General features: G+C 38.2%; 1 protein-coding gene and 1 long non-coding RNA gene across 7 annotated transcripts in view; one reads left to right on the top strand and one right to left on the bottom strand.

Annotated features, from left to right (window-relative positions):
* The first annotated feature begins 4 nt into the window (after positions 1-4).
* TBCE (tubulin folding cofactor E) overlaps positions 5-11,944 on the top strand; it is a 114,188-nt gene continuing 102,248 nt past the window's right edge. For 3 of the 6 annotated variants that reach the window (XM_082407663.1, XM_082407662.1, XM_082407659.1), the window contains exon 1: positions 6-88. The gene's annotated coding sequence lies outside the window, so the exon portion shown is untranslated. Of the gene's footprint in view, positions 93-212; positions 420-11,944 lie in introns of those variants that run through there. The other 3 variants (XR_014249076.1, XM_082407660.1, XM_082407661.1) reach the window with 3 other exon arrangements.
* On the bottom strand, positions 1,911-5,244 carry LOC309635916. The gene is made up of 2 exons (XR_014249106.1): positions 4,931-5,244; positions 1,911-3,255 (listed from the first exon to the last, which is right to left on the bottom strand). It is a non-coding gene; the product is annotated as an uncharacterized lncRNA (long non-coding RNA).

Genomic DNA, 11,944 nt, shown 5'->3' with positions numbered 1-11,944 from the left:
AAGGAGCACTTCCGCCCAGAGCCGGAAGCCGCCCTGGGGCAAGACGCGAGACGGGGGCTGCCGATCAGACCACCCTGGCGGACCGCAAGTAGGTGAGCTTCTTCGGGGTCTGGGGAGCGGAGGGAGCCGTGCGTTCCTGGCTGGCTCGTGACCGGTGCAGGCCTGCGAGGCTCTCGGTCTCTTTTGCCTTTAGAAACTTCCTAGGTGGCCGGGCGTTGCCTGCTTCCTGGGGCTTTGAGCGAACCCAGCTGCGCCGGGTCCAGAGGAGGCGTCCGTGGGGGCGAGCGGTGTCCCGGGCCAGGGCCCGCGGTGGGCGAGCGGGAGTGGTAGCCCCGCACTGCACTTCACAGAAAAGCCGTACTGACTTGTCACTCTGCGAGAGGTGAAACTGGCACAGGCGACCCACGACTTGGTGTCAGGTTAGAGAAACAGCCCTGACCGTCCAAATCCTTTAACATTTGTGATGCAGGAGAAATAATGTTAAGTAGGTGGAGAACGTTTACAGGTTTTACATATTACTCACTACCAACCGGGGACTGTTCTAGGTTGTGGGTGAGAATAGACTTCTCTTTTGTCTGAAGTTAATATATCCATGGCCATTGTCATTTGGTACTTGGCTCAACTGTTTTCATCTTTTTAGGGTTTTTTTTGTAAATATTTTTTTTTTTTTTTTTTTTTGGCTGCGTTGGGTCTTTGTTGCTGTGCGCGGGCTTTCTCTAGTTGCAGCGAGCGGGGGCTACTCTGCGGAGCACGGGCTTCTCATTGCGGTGGCTTCTCTTGTTGCAGAGCACGAGCTCTAGGCGCGCGGGCTTCAGTAGTTGCGGCACGTGGGCTCAGTAGTTGTGGCTCGCGGGCTCTAGAGCACAGGCTCAGTAGTTGTGACTCACGGGGCTTAGTTGCTCCGCGGCATGTGGGATCTTCCCGGACCAGGGCTTGAATCCGTGTCCCCTGCATTGGTAGGTGGATTATTAATCACTGCGCCACCAGGGAAGTCCCTTTATGTATGCTTTTGTAACTAGCATATTGATGGGGAATTTTTTTTTTTTTTTTTTAAACCAAGCGGACAGTCTCTGCCTTTTGACTGGCAGGCTGATTGTACTTAACATTCACTGTCATTACTGAGATATTTGTTGAGGCCTGTAAAACCTTCGGCGTCATCCTTGACCCATTTCTTTCTCACCACACATGTAATCTATCAGCAGATCCAAGAACTCGGCCTTCAGAGTCTATCCAGACTCCCAAGCCCTTCTCAGCACCTTCCCTTATTCAAATTACAGTCATCTCTCGCCTGGATTTCTGCAGTAGCCACTTAAATAGTCTGCTTTTTCTTTTTTCTGTCTTTCCATCGCATGTAGAGTGATTCTTTTTTTTAAAAAAAATCAGATTATCTCCCTTCTCTCAAAAAATCATCCACAGACTACCCATTTCACTAAGATTAAAATCCAGATTCTTTAGAGGGGCCGTCAAGGTTCTGTATGACCTGGCCCTTGCTTTCCCTCTGATCTCATCTCTGGCTACTCTCCCCCTTTGCTCTATGTTGTTGCCTCCGGCACATCCTAACCTCAGGATGTTTACACTTGCAGTTCCTTTGTCAAAATGTCCACATGGTTTAATCCCTTACCTCCCTCCTGTTTTTTTTTTTTTTTTTGAATATTACCTTCTCAGTGAGGTCTCCCCTGACATAGCCTTCCCTTACATTTCCGTTGTACTCGTTGCCCTTGTACTTATTACCATATGACCTGCCATGTGATTTATTCATTTTTCTGGTTCATTACTGTTTACCCCACTAGGATGGAAGTTTCATGAGAGCCGCTATTTTTCTGTGTTTTGTTTACAGCTGTATCCCTAGTGCCTAAAACAATATTTGGCTTTTAGTGAGCTCTCCATAATATAATTGTTGAAAAAATGGATTTGGCCTTTTTTTTTTTTTTTTTGCCATCTGATACTTTGTACTTTCTGTGCTTTTTCTTTCTCTTTTCTTGCCTTTTTTTGAATTGAGGTTTTGTCTTGTTTTCTCTCTTCACTTTTTCCCTTCTACTTGTTTGGGAGATATGTTACTCTATATACGTTACTTCTGTTCTTATAGTGGTTAACCTTTTAATTTATCTAATCAGAATCTTAACCTTGCAGAACAATATTGTCTTTACCTGTAAGCTACTGATTTTAACAGGCTTCCTGGATCATCTCAGTACTTATTTTCATAAGATGTAAACGTTCAACAATAAAACTAGTAGTTGTTACTATTTTCTGGTGGTTTTGATGTTTTTCCTTTTTGGTTTATTAAAGTAAATTTATCATACAGCTTAATAGAATATTTACTGTATACTTAGCACTCCAAAGTTTATTTTTTTAAAAGTATATGATACTTTCCCTACCTTAGCATTTTGCTGGGAAATGTGCAAAAGAGTCCATTAGAAAATAACATGATAGACATTATTAAGTGTGAAATGAATATTGCCCAGAAAATAGGTAGAGGCTACCAGAAAAGAGGGAATTTAACAGTTTGCTGGTTATTAGGAGCAGCTGGAATGAATTTGTGGAGGAGTGATTTGGGAAGATTTGGTGGTATTTGAAAGTGTGTAGAGAAAAGGCACTGATTGGTTCATTAATTTTATTATTTCTGCTTCATATAGTTGTATCATAAAAATTGTGGGTTTGGTGTGGATTTCAGTCATTGGTGTTTGAGAGAGAAGACAGGTCTACAGCCTCTTCAGAAAGCCTAAGGCTTTTTGGAGGAGCTGCTTAAAATGATGAAACAATTCAGTGTGTGAGGGCCAAGGAACTACTGTGAGGATGTAGTAGAACTTGGACACAGGCTTTGACATTAGCTATGACGTGCATGGAGGACAGCAGGATATTATGCTAAGTGAAGTAAGCCGGTCACCAAAGAGAAATACTGTGTGCTTCCACTTCTGTGAGATATTTGGAGCAGTCCGGTTAATAGAAATGGAAGGTGGGGTCTGGGAGAGGAGGCTATGGGGAGTTGTTTCAGGGGTAGAGACTTTCAGTTTTGCAAGACGGAAAAGTTTTGGTGATTGATTGCACAACAGTGTGAATGTAGCTAATGCCACTGAACTGTACACTTAAAAATGGTTAAGGTGATAAATTTTATGGAATGTGTATTTTATGACAAATTTCTTTTTAAAAAGGACGGCAGGTGGGATTCTTTAAAATTGGGCTATTAAATACTCAGAAGTTGTTACATTTTAGGTGGTCATTTAAAAGCAAATGACATTTTTTGCCCTTATATTTTCGCTTTCTTTAGTCTCCCATCATGAACCTCCAAAATGTCAGTGAAACCCTCTTACATTTCCCTACCTGGAAAGCTTGTTCTCTTAATTTCTGCTGCTCATTTCTGTCAGCTTAACCAGGGAATGGTTTCCACATGGAGTCTGCCTCACTCTTAACCCACCTGTTTCTTCTTCATCACTGAATTTGATCCTTACATTACTAATTATAGGTCTTAATTGTTTGCTGTTAGTTATCTCTTCTAATTAAACTCTGAGTTCCTTATAAGTGCATGTCTTCTACTTGCTTATGTTCTTCATGACAGAGAAAGGTTAACGAATGTCAGGATTCACTGCTTGTAAGTTCCTGAGCCAGGATTACTGACTACAGTTCCTAATCTCAGTGAAGCCTGTTTCCCATTGATGTTGAGTTTTCTACTTGACAGGTGTCGGTCTGTGAATGATAATTCAGACCTCATGCCAATTATTTTGGTACAGTTTAGAACAAATATCAGAAAAGATTAAGCAAAATACATTTTTTTTTATACAGCAGGTTCTTATTAGTTAACCATTTTATACATATTAGTGTATGTATGTCAATCCCAATCTCCCAATTCATCCCACCACCACCCCCTTTCCTGCTTTGGTGTCCATATGTTTGTTCTCTACAACTGTGTCTCTGTTTCTGCCCTGCAAACCAGTTCATCTGTACCATTTCCCAGGTTCCACATATATGCGTTAATATACAGTATTTGTTTTTCTCTTTCTGACTTATTTCACTCTGTATGACAGTCTCTGTATCCATCCATGTGTCTACAAATGACCCAATTTCATTCCTTTTTATGGCTTAGTAATATTCCATTGTATATGTGTACCACATCTTCTTTATCTATTCGTCTGTCGATAGGCATTGAGGTTGCTTCCATGACCTGGCTATTGTAAATAGTGCTGCAGTGAACACTGGGGTGCATGTGTCTTTTTGAATTATGGTTTTCTCTGGGTATATGCCCAGTAGTGGGATTGCTGGGTCATATGGTAATTCTATTTATAGTTTTTTAAGGAACCTCCATACTGTTCTCCATAGTGGCTGTATCAGTTTACATTCCCACCAACAGTGCAAGAGGGTTCCCTTTTCTGCACACCCTCTCCAGCATTTGTTGTTTGTAGATTTTCTGATGATGCCCATTCTAACTGGTGTGAGGTGATACCTCAGTGTAGTTTTGATTTGCATTTCTCTAATAATTAGTGACGTTGAGCAGCTTTTCATGTGCCTGTTGGCCATCTGTATGTCTTCTTTGGAGAAATGTCTGTTAGGTCTTCTGCCCATTTTTGGATTGGGTGGTTTGTTTTTTTAATATTGAGCTGCATGGGCTGTTTATATATTTTGGAGATTAATCCTTTGTCCGTTGATTCGTTTACAAATATTTTCTCCCAATCTGAAGGTTATCTTTTTGTCTTGTTTGTAGTTGCCTTTGTTTGCAAAAGCTTTTAAGTTTCATTAGGTCCCATTTCTTTATTTTTGTTTTTATTTCCATTATTTTAGGAGGTGGATCAAAAAAGATCTTGCTGTGATTTATGTCAGAGAGTGTTCTTCCTATGTTTTCCTCTAAGAGTTTTATAGTGTCTGGTCTTCATTTAGGTCTCTAATCCATTTTACGTTTGTTTGTTTATTTATTTATTTATTTATTTATTTATTTAAAAACGTGATGATCCATTTATTTATTTATTTATTTATTTATTTATTTATGGCTGTGTTGGGTCTTCGTTTCTGTGCGAGGGCTTTCTCTAGTTACGGCAAGTGGGGGCCACTCTTCATCGCAGTGTGCCAGCCTCTCACTATCGCGGCCTCTCACTATCGCGGCCTCTCTTGTTGCGGAGCACAAGCTCCAGATGCGCAGGCTCAGTAATTGTGGCTCACGGGCCTAGTTGCTCCGTGGCATGTGGGATCTTCCCAGACCAGGGCTCGAACCCGTGTCCCCTGCATTGGCAGGCAGACTCTCAACCACTGCGCCACCAGGGAAGCTCTTAAGCTTATTTTTGTTTATGATGTTAGGGAGTGTTCTAATTTCTTTCTTTTACTTGTAGCTGTCCAGTTTTCCCAGCACAACTTATTGAAGAGACTGTCTTTTCTCCATTGTATATCCTTGCCTCCTGTGTCATAGATTAGTTGGCCATAGGAGCATGGGTTTATCTCTGGGTTTTCTATCCTGTTCCATTGATCTGTATTTCTGTTTTTGTGCCAGTACTATATAGTCTTGATGACTATAGCTTTGTAGTGTAGTCTGAAGTCATGGAGTCTGATTCTTCCAGCTCTGTTTTTATCCTTCAAGACTGCTTTGGCTATTCGGGGTCTTTTGTGTCTCCATACAAATTTTAAGATTTTTGTTCTAGTTTTGTAAAAAATGCCATTGGTAATTTGATAGGGATTGCACTGAATCTATAGATTACTTTGGGTAATATAGTCATTTTCACAATATTGATTTTTCCAATCCAAGAACATGGTATATCTCTCCATCTGTTTGTATCATCTTTAATTTTTTTCATCAGTGTCTTATAGTTTTCTGCATACAGGTCTTTTGTCTCCTTAGTTAGGTTTATTCCTAGGTATTTTATTTTTTTTGTTGCAGTGGTAAATAGTGTTTCCTTAATTTCTCTATCAGATTTTTCATCATTAATATATAGGAATGCAAGAGATTTCTGTGCATTAATTTTGTATCCTGCAACTTTACCAAATTCTTTGATTACCTCTAGTAGTTTTCTGGTGGCATCCTTAGGATTCTCTATGTATAGTATCATGTCATCTGCAAACAATGACAGTTTAACTTTTTCTTTTCCAATTATATTTTATTTCTTTTTCTTTTCTGATTGCCATGGCTAGGACTTCCAAAACTATGTTGAATAATAGTGGTGAGAGTGGACATCCTTGTCTTGTTCCTGATCTTAGAGGAAATGCTTTCAGTTTTTCACCATTGAGAATGATGTTTGCTGTGGGTTTGTCGTATATGGTCTTTATTATGTTGAGGTAGGTTCCCTCTATGCCCACCTTCTAGAGGGTTTTTATCATAAATGGGTGTTGAATTTTGTCAAAAGCCTTTTCTGCATCTATTGAGATGGTCATATGGTTTTTCTCCTTCAATTTGTTAATGTGGTGTATCACATTGATTGATTTGTGTATATTGAAGAATCCTTGCATCCCTGGGATAAATCCCACCTGATCATGGTGTGTGATCCTTTTAATGTGTTGTTGGATTCTGTTTGCTAGTATTTTGTTGAGGATTTTTGCATCCATATTCATCAGTGATATTGGTTTGTAATTTTCATTTTTTGTAATATCTTTGTCTGGTTTAGGTATCAGGGTGATGGTGGCCTCATAGAATGAGTTTGGGAGTGTTCCTTCCTCTGCAAGTTTTTGGAAGAGTTTGAGAAGGATGGGTGTTAGCTCTTGTTCTAAATGTTTGATAGAATTCACCTGTGAAGCCATCTGGTCCTGGACTTTTGTTTGTTGGAAGATTTTTAATCACAGTTTCAATTTCATTACTTGTGATTGGTCTGTTCATATTCTCTATTTCTTCCTGGTTCAGTCTTGGAAGTTTATACCTTTCTAGGAATTTGTCCATTTCTTCCAGGTTGTCCATTTTATTGGTATAGAGTTGCTTGTAGTAGTCTCTTAGGATGCTTTGTATTTTTGTGGTGTGTGTTGTAGCTTCTCCTTTTTCATTTCTAATTTTATTGATTTGAGTCCTCTCCCTCTTTTTCTTGATGAGTTTGGCTAATGGTTTATCAATTTTGTTTATCTTTTCAAAGAACCAGCTTTTAGTTCTATTGATCTTTGCTGTTGTTTTCTTTGTTTCCATTTCATTTATGTCTGCTCTGATCTTTATGATTTCTTTCCTTCTGGTAACTTTGGGTTTTGTTTGTTCTTCTTTCTTTAGTTCCTTTAGGTGTAACGTTAGATTGTTTATTTGAGATTTTTCTTGTTTCTTGACGTAGGCTTGTATTGCTGTAAACTTCCCCCTTAGAACTGCTTTTGCAGCATCCCATAGGTTTTGGATCGTCGTGTTTTCATTGTCATTTTTCTCTAGGTATTTTTTTATTTCCTCTTTGATTTCTTCAGTGATCTCTTGGTTATTTAGTAATGTATTGTTTAGCCTCCATGTATTTGTGTTTTTTTACTTGTTTTTCCCCTGTAATTGAATTTTAATCACATAGCATTTTGGTCAGAACAGATGCTTGATATGACTTCAACTTTCTTAAATTTACTGAGGCCTGATTTGTGATCCAAGATGTGATCTCTCCTGGAGAATGTTCCATGTGCACTTGAGAAGAAAGTGTAATCTGTTTTTGGATGGAATGTCCTATAAATATCAATTAAATCTGTCTGGTCTGTTTTGTCACTTAAAGCTTATGTTTCCTTATTAATATTCTGTTTGGGTGATCTGTCCATTGGTGTGAGGTGTTAAAGTCCCCCACTATTGTTGTGTTACTGTCGATTTCCTCTTTTATAGCTGTTAGCAGTTGCCTTATGTATTGAGGTGCTCCTATGTTGGGTGCATATATATTTATAATTGTTATATCTTGTTCTTGGATTGATCCCTTGATCATTTTGTAGTGTCCTTCCTTGTCTCTTGTAATAGTCTTTATTTTAAAGTCTACTTTATCTGATATGAGTATTGGTACTCCGGCTTTCTTTTGATTTCCATTTGCATGGAATATCTTTTTCCAGCCCCTCGCTTTCAGTCTGTACGTGTCCCTAGATCTGAAGTGGGTCTCTTGTAGACAGCATATATATGGGTCTTGTTTTTGTATCCATTCAGCGAGCTCATGTCTTTTGATTGGAGCATTTAATCCTTTCACGTTTAAGGTAATTATCAATATGTATGTTCCTATTACCATTTTCTTAATTGTTTTGGGTTTGTGTTTGTAGGTTCTTTTCTTCTCTTGTGTTTCTGGCTTAGAGAAGTTACTTTAGCATTTGTTGTAGAGCTGGTTTGGTGGTGCTGAATTCTCTTAGCTTTTGCTTGTCTGTAAAGCTGGAAAACTTTTTTTCTAAAATTAATTCACAAAATGCCAGTGTTTTCACCTTTTCTGTTGTGCATCACACATCTTTTTTGATCCCTTGGATCCCTTGGTGGCTAAACAAAGTAGGAAACATGGTAACTGAATCTGTACCTACTGTTGGTTTAGGCTCACTGGGTTTAAACTTCCCCATGTCAGCTACCATTATTTTTTTTTAATTTAATTTTTTATTTTATATTATAGTTGATTTACAATGTTGTATTAGCTTTAGGTGTACAGCAAAGGATTCAGTTATACATATACATATATCTATTCTTTTTCAGATTCTTTTCCCATATAGCTGTTACAGAATTTTAAGTAGTGTTCTCTATGCTATACAGTAGGTCGTTGTTGGTTATTTTATATATAGTAGTGTGTATATGTTAATCCCAGTCTCCCAATTTATCCCTCCCTCTGCCTTCCCCTCTGGTAACCATAAATTTATTCTTAGAGTCTGTAAGTTTGTTTCTGTTTTGTAAATAAGTTCATTTGTATCATTTTTTTTTTTTTAGATTCCACATGTAAGTGATGTCATGTGATATTTCTCTTTCTCTGTCTGACTTCACTTTGTAGGGTGATATCTAGGTCCATCCATGTTGCTGCAAATGGCATTACTTCATTTTTTTTTATGGCTGAGTAATATTCCATTGTCTTTATGTACCATATCCTCTTTATCCGTTCCTTTGTCGATGGATTTTTAGATTGCGTCCATGTCTCGGCTGTTGTAAATAGTGCTGCAGTGAACATTGGGGTGCATGTATCGTTTCGAATTATGGTTTTCTCCGGGTATATGCCCAGGAGTAGGATTGCTGGATCGTATGATACCTCTATTTTTAGTTTTTTAAGGAACCTCCATCCTATTCTCTATAGTGGCTGTACCAACTTACGTTCCCACCAACACTGTAGGGGGATTCCCTTCTCTTCACACCCTGTCCAACATTTACTGTTTGTAGACTTTTTGATGATGGGCATTCTGATTGCTGTGAGGTGATAACCTCATTGTAGTTTTGATTTGCATTTCTCTAATAATTAGAGATGGTGAGCATCTTTTCATGTGCTTTTTGGCCATCTGTATGTTTTTGGAGAAATTATTTAGATCTTCTGCCCAGTTTTTGATTGGGTTGTTCCCTTTTTTTTGATACTGAGCTGCATGAGCTGTTCATATGTTTTGGAGATCAATCCCTTGTTGGTTGCTTTGTTTGCAAATATTTTCTCCCATTCTGTGGGTTGTCTTTTCGTTTTGTTTATGGTTTCCTTTGTTGTGCAAAAGGTTTTAAGTTTCATTGGGTCCCATTTGTTTATTTTTGTTTTTATTTTCATTACTCTAGGAGGTGATCCCAAAAAGATACTTCTGTGATTTATGTCACAGTGTTCTGCCTATGTTTTCCTCTTAGAGTTTTATAATATCCAGTGTTGTATTTAGGCCTTTAATCCATTTTGAGTTTATTTTTGTGTATGGTGTTAGAGAATGTTCTAGTTTCATTCTTTTGCATGTAGCTGTACAGTTTTCCCAGTACCACTTACTGAAGAGACTGTGTATTCTCCATTGTATATTCTTGCCTCCTTTGTTGTATTGTCGTAATAGAGTAATTGACCATAGGTTTGTGGGTTTATTTATGGGCTTTCTATGCTGTTCTGTTCTATATTTCTCTTTGTGCCAGTACCATACTGTTTTGATTACTGTAGCTTTGTAGCATAGTCTGAAGTCAGGGAGCCTGATTCTTCCAGCTCCTTTTTTCTTTCTCAGGATTGCTTTGGCTGTTCAGAGTCTTTTGTGTTGCCATACGAATTTCAATTTTTTTTGTTCTAGTTCTGCGAAAGGTGCCATTGGTAATTTGATAGGAATGGCATTGAATCTGTAGATTCCCTTGGGTATTGTAGTCATTTTGACAATATTGATTCTTCCAATCCAAGAACATGGTATATTTTTTTATCTGTTTGTGTCATCTTTAATTTCTTTTTCCCCCCCCTCATCTTCAGTTTCTTTCATCACCATCTTGTAATTTTTGGAGTACAGGTCTTTTGTCTCCTCAGGTAGGCTTATTCCTAGGTATTTTATTCTTTTTGATGCGATGGTAAATTGGTTGGTTTCCTTAATTTCTCTTTCTCATCTTTCATTGTTAGTGTGTAGAAATACAACAGATTTCTGTGTATTAAGTTAGTTTCTTTTTTGTTTGTTTGTTTGTTTTGGGCCGTGGTGTACACCCTGCAGGATCTTAGCTTCCCTGACCAGGGATTGAACCCGTGCCCCCAGCAGTGGAAGTGCGGCATCTTAACCACTGGAGCACCAGGGAAGTCCCTTTGTGTATTAATTTTGTATCCTGCAACTTTACCAAATTCATTGATTAGCTCTAGTAGTTTTCTGGTAGCATCTTTAGGATTTTCTATGTATAGTATCATGTCATCTGCAAAGAGTGACAGTTTTACTTTTCTTTTCCAATTTGGATTCCTTTTATTTCTTCTCTGATTGCCATGGCTAGGACTTTGAAAACTGTGTTGGCTATAAGTGGAGAGAATGGGTATCCTTGTCTTGTTCCTAATCTTAGAGGAAATGCTTTCAGTTTTTCACCATTGAGAATGATGTTTGCTGTGGGTTTGTCATATATGGCCTTTATTATGTTGAGGTAGTTTTCCCTCTGTGCTCACTTTCTGTAGATTTTTCATCATAAATAGGTGTTGAATTTTGTCAAAAGTTTTTCTGCATCTCTTGAGACTATCGTATGTTTTTTATTCTTCGATTTGTTAATGTGGTGTATTACCCTGATTGATTTGCGGATGTTGAAAAATCCTTGCACCCCTGGGGTAAATCCCACTTGATCACGGTGTATGATAGTTTTAATGAATTGTTGGGTTCAGTTTGCCAGTATTTTGTTGAGGATTTTTGCGTCTACGTTCATCAGTGATGTGGGCCTTTAATTTTCTTTTTTTGTGGTATCTTTGTCTGGTTTTGGTATCAGGGTAATGGTGCCTCATAGAATGAGTTTGGAAGTATTCCTTCCTCTGCAGTTTTTTGAAAGAATTTCAGAAGATAGGTGTTAACGCTTCTCTGAATGTTTGATAGAATTTGTCTGTGAAGCCATCTGGCCCTGGACTTTTGTTTGTTGGAAGTTTTTAAATCACAGTTTCAATTTCAGTACTTGTGATAGGTCTGTTCATATTTTCTATTTTTTACTGGTTCAGTCTTGGAAGATTGTACCTTCCTAAGATTTTGTCCATTTCTTCTTAGTTGTCCATTTTATTGGCATATAGTTGCTTGTAGTAGTAGTCTGTCATGATCCTTTGTATTTCTGTGGTGTCAGCTGTTATTTCTCCATTTTCATTTCTAATTTTATTGATTTGAGCCCTCTCTCTTTTTTCCTGATGAGTCTGGCTAAAGGGTCTCAATTTTGTTTATCTTTTCAAAGAACTAGCTTTTAGTGTCATTTATCTTTTCTATTGTTTTCCTTATCCCTATTTCATTTATTTCTGCTCAGATCTTTAGGGTTTCTTTCCTTCTACTAATTTTAGGTTTTGTTTCTTCTTTCTCTAGTTGCTTTAGGTGTATCCCGTAGGTTTTGGATCATTGGGGTTTTGTTTTCATGTGTCTCTAGGTATTTTTTGATTTCCTCTTTGATTTCTTCAGTGATCCATTGGTTGTTTAGTAGCATATTGTTTAGCTTCAG

The sequence above is a fragment of the Balaenoptera borealis genome (assembly GCF_965194805.1).
Source record: "Balaenoptera borealis genome assembly, chromosome: 10".
Taxonomy (NCBI): domain Eukaryota; kingdom Metazoa; phylum Chordata; class Mammalia; order Artiodactyla; family Balaenopteridae; genus Balaenoptera; species Balaenoptera borealis.
The sequence above is the reverse complement of the archived record's forward strand: the minus strand, read 5'-3'. Positions and strand labels throughout refer to the sequence as shown.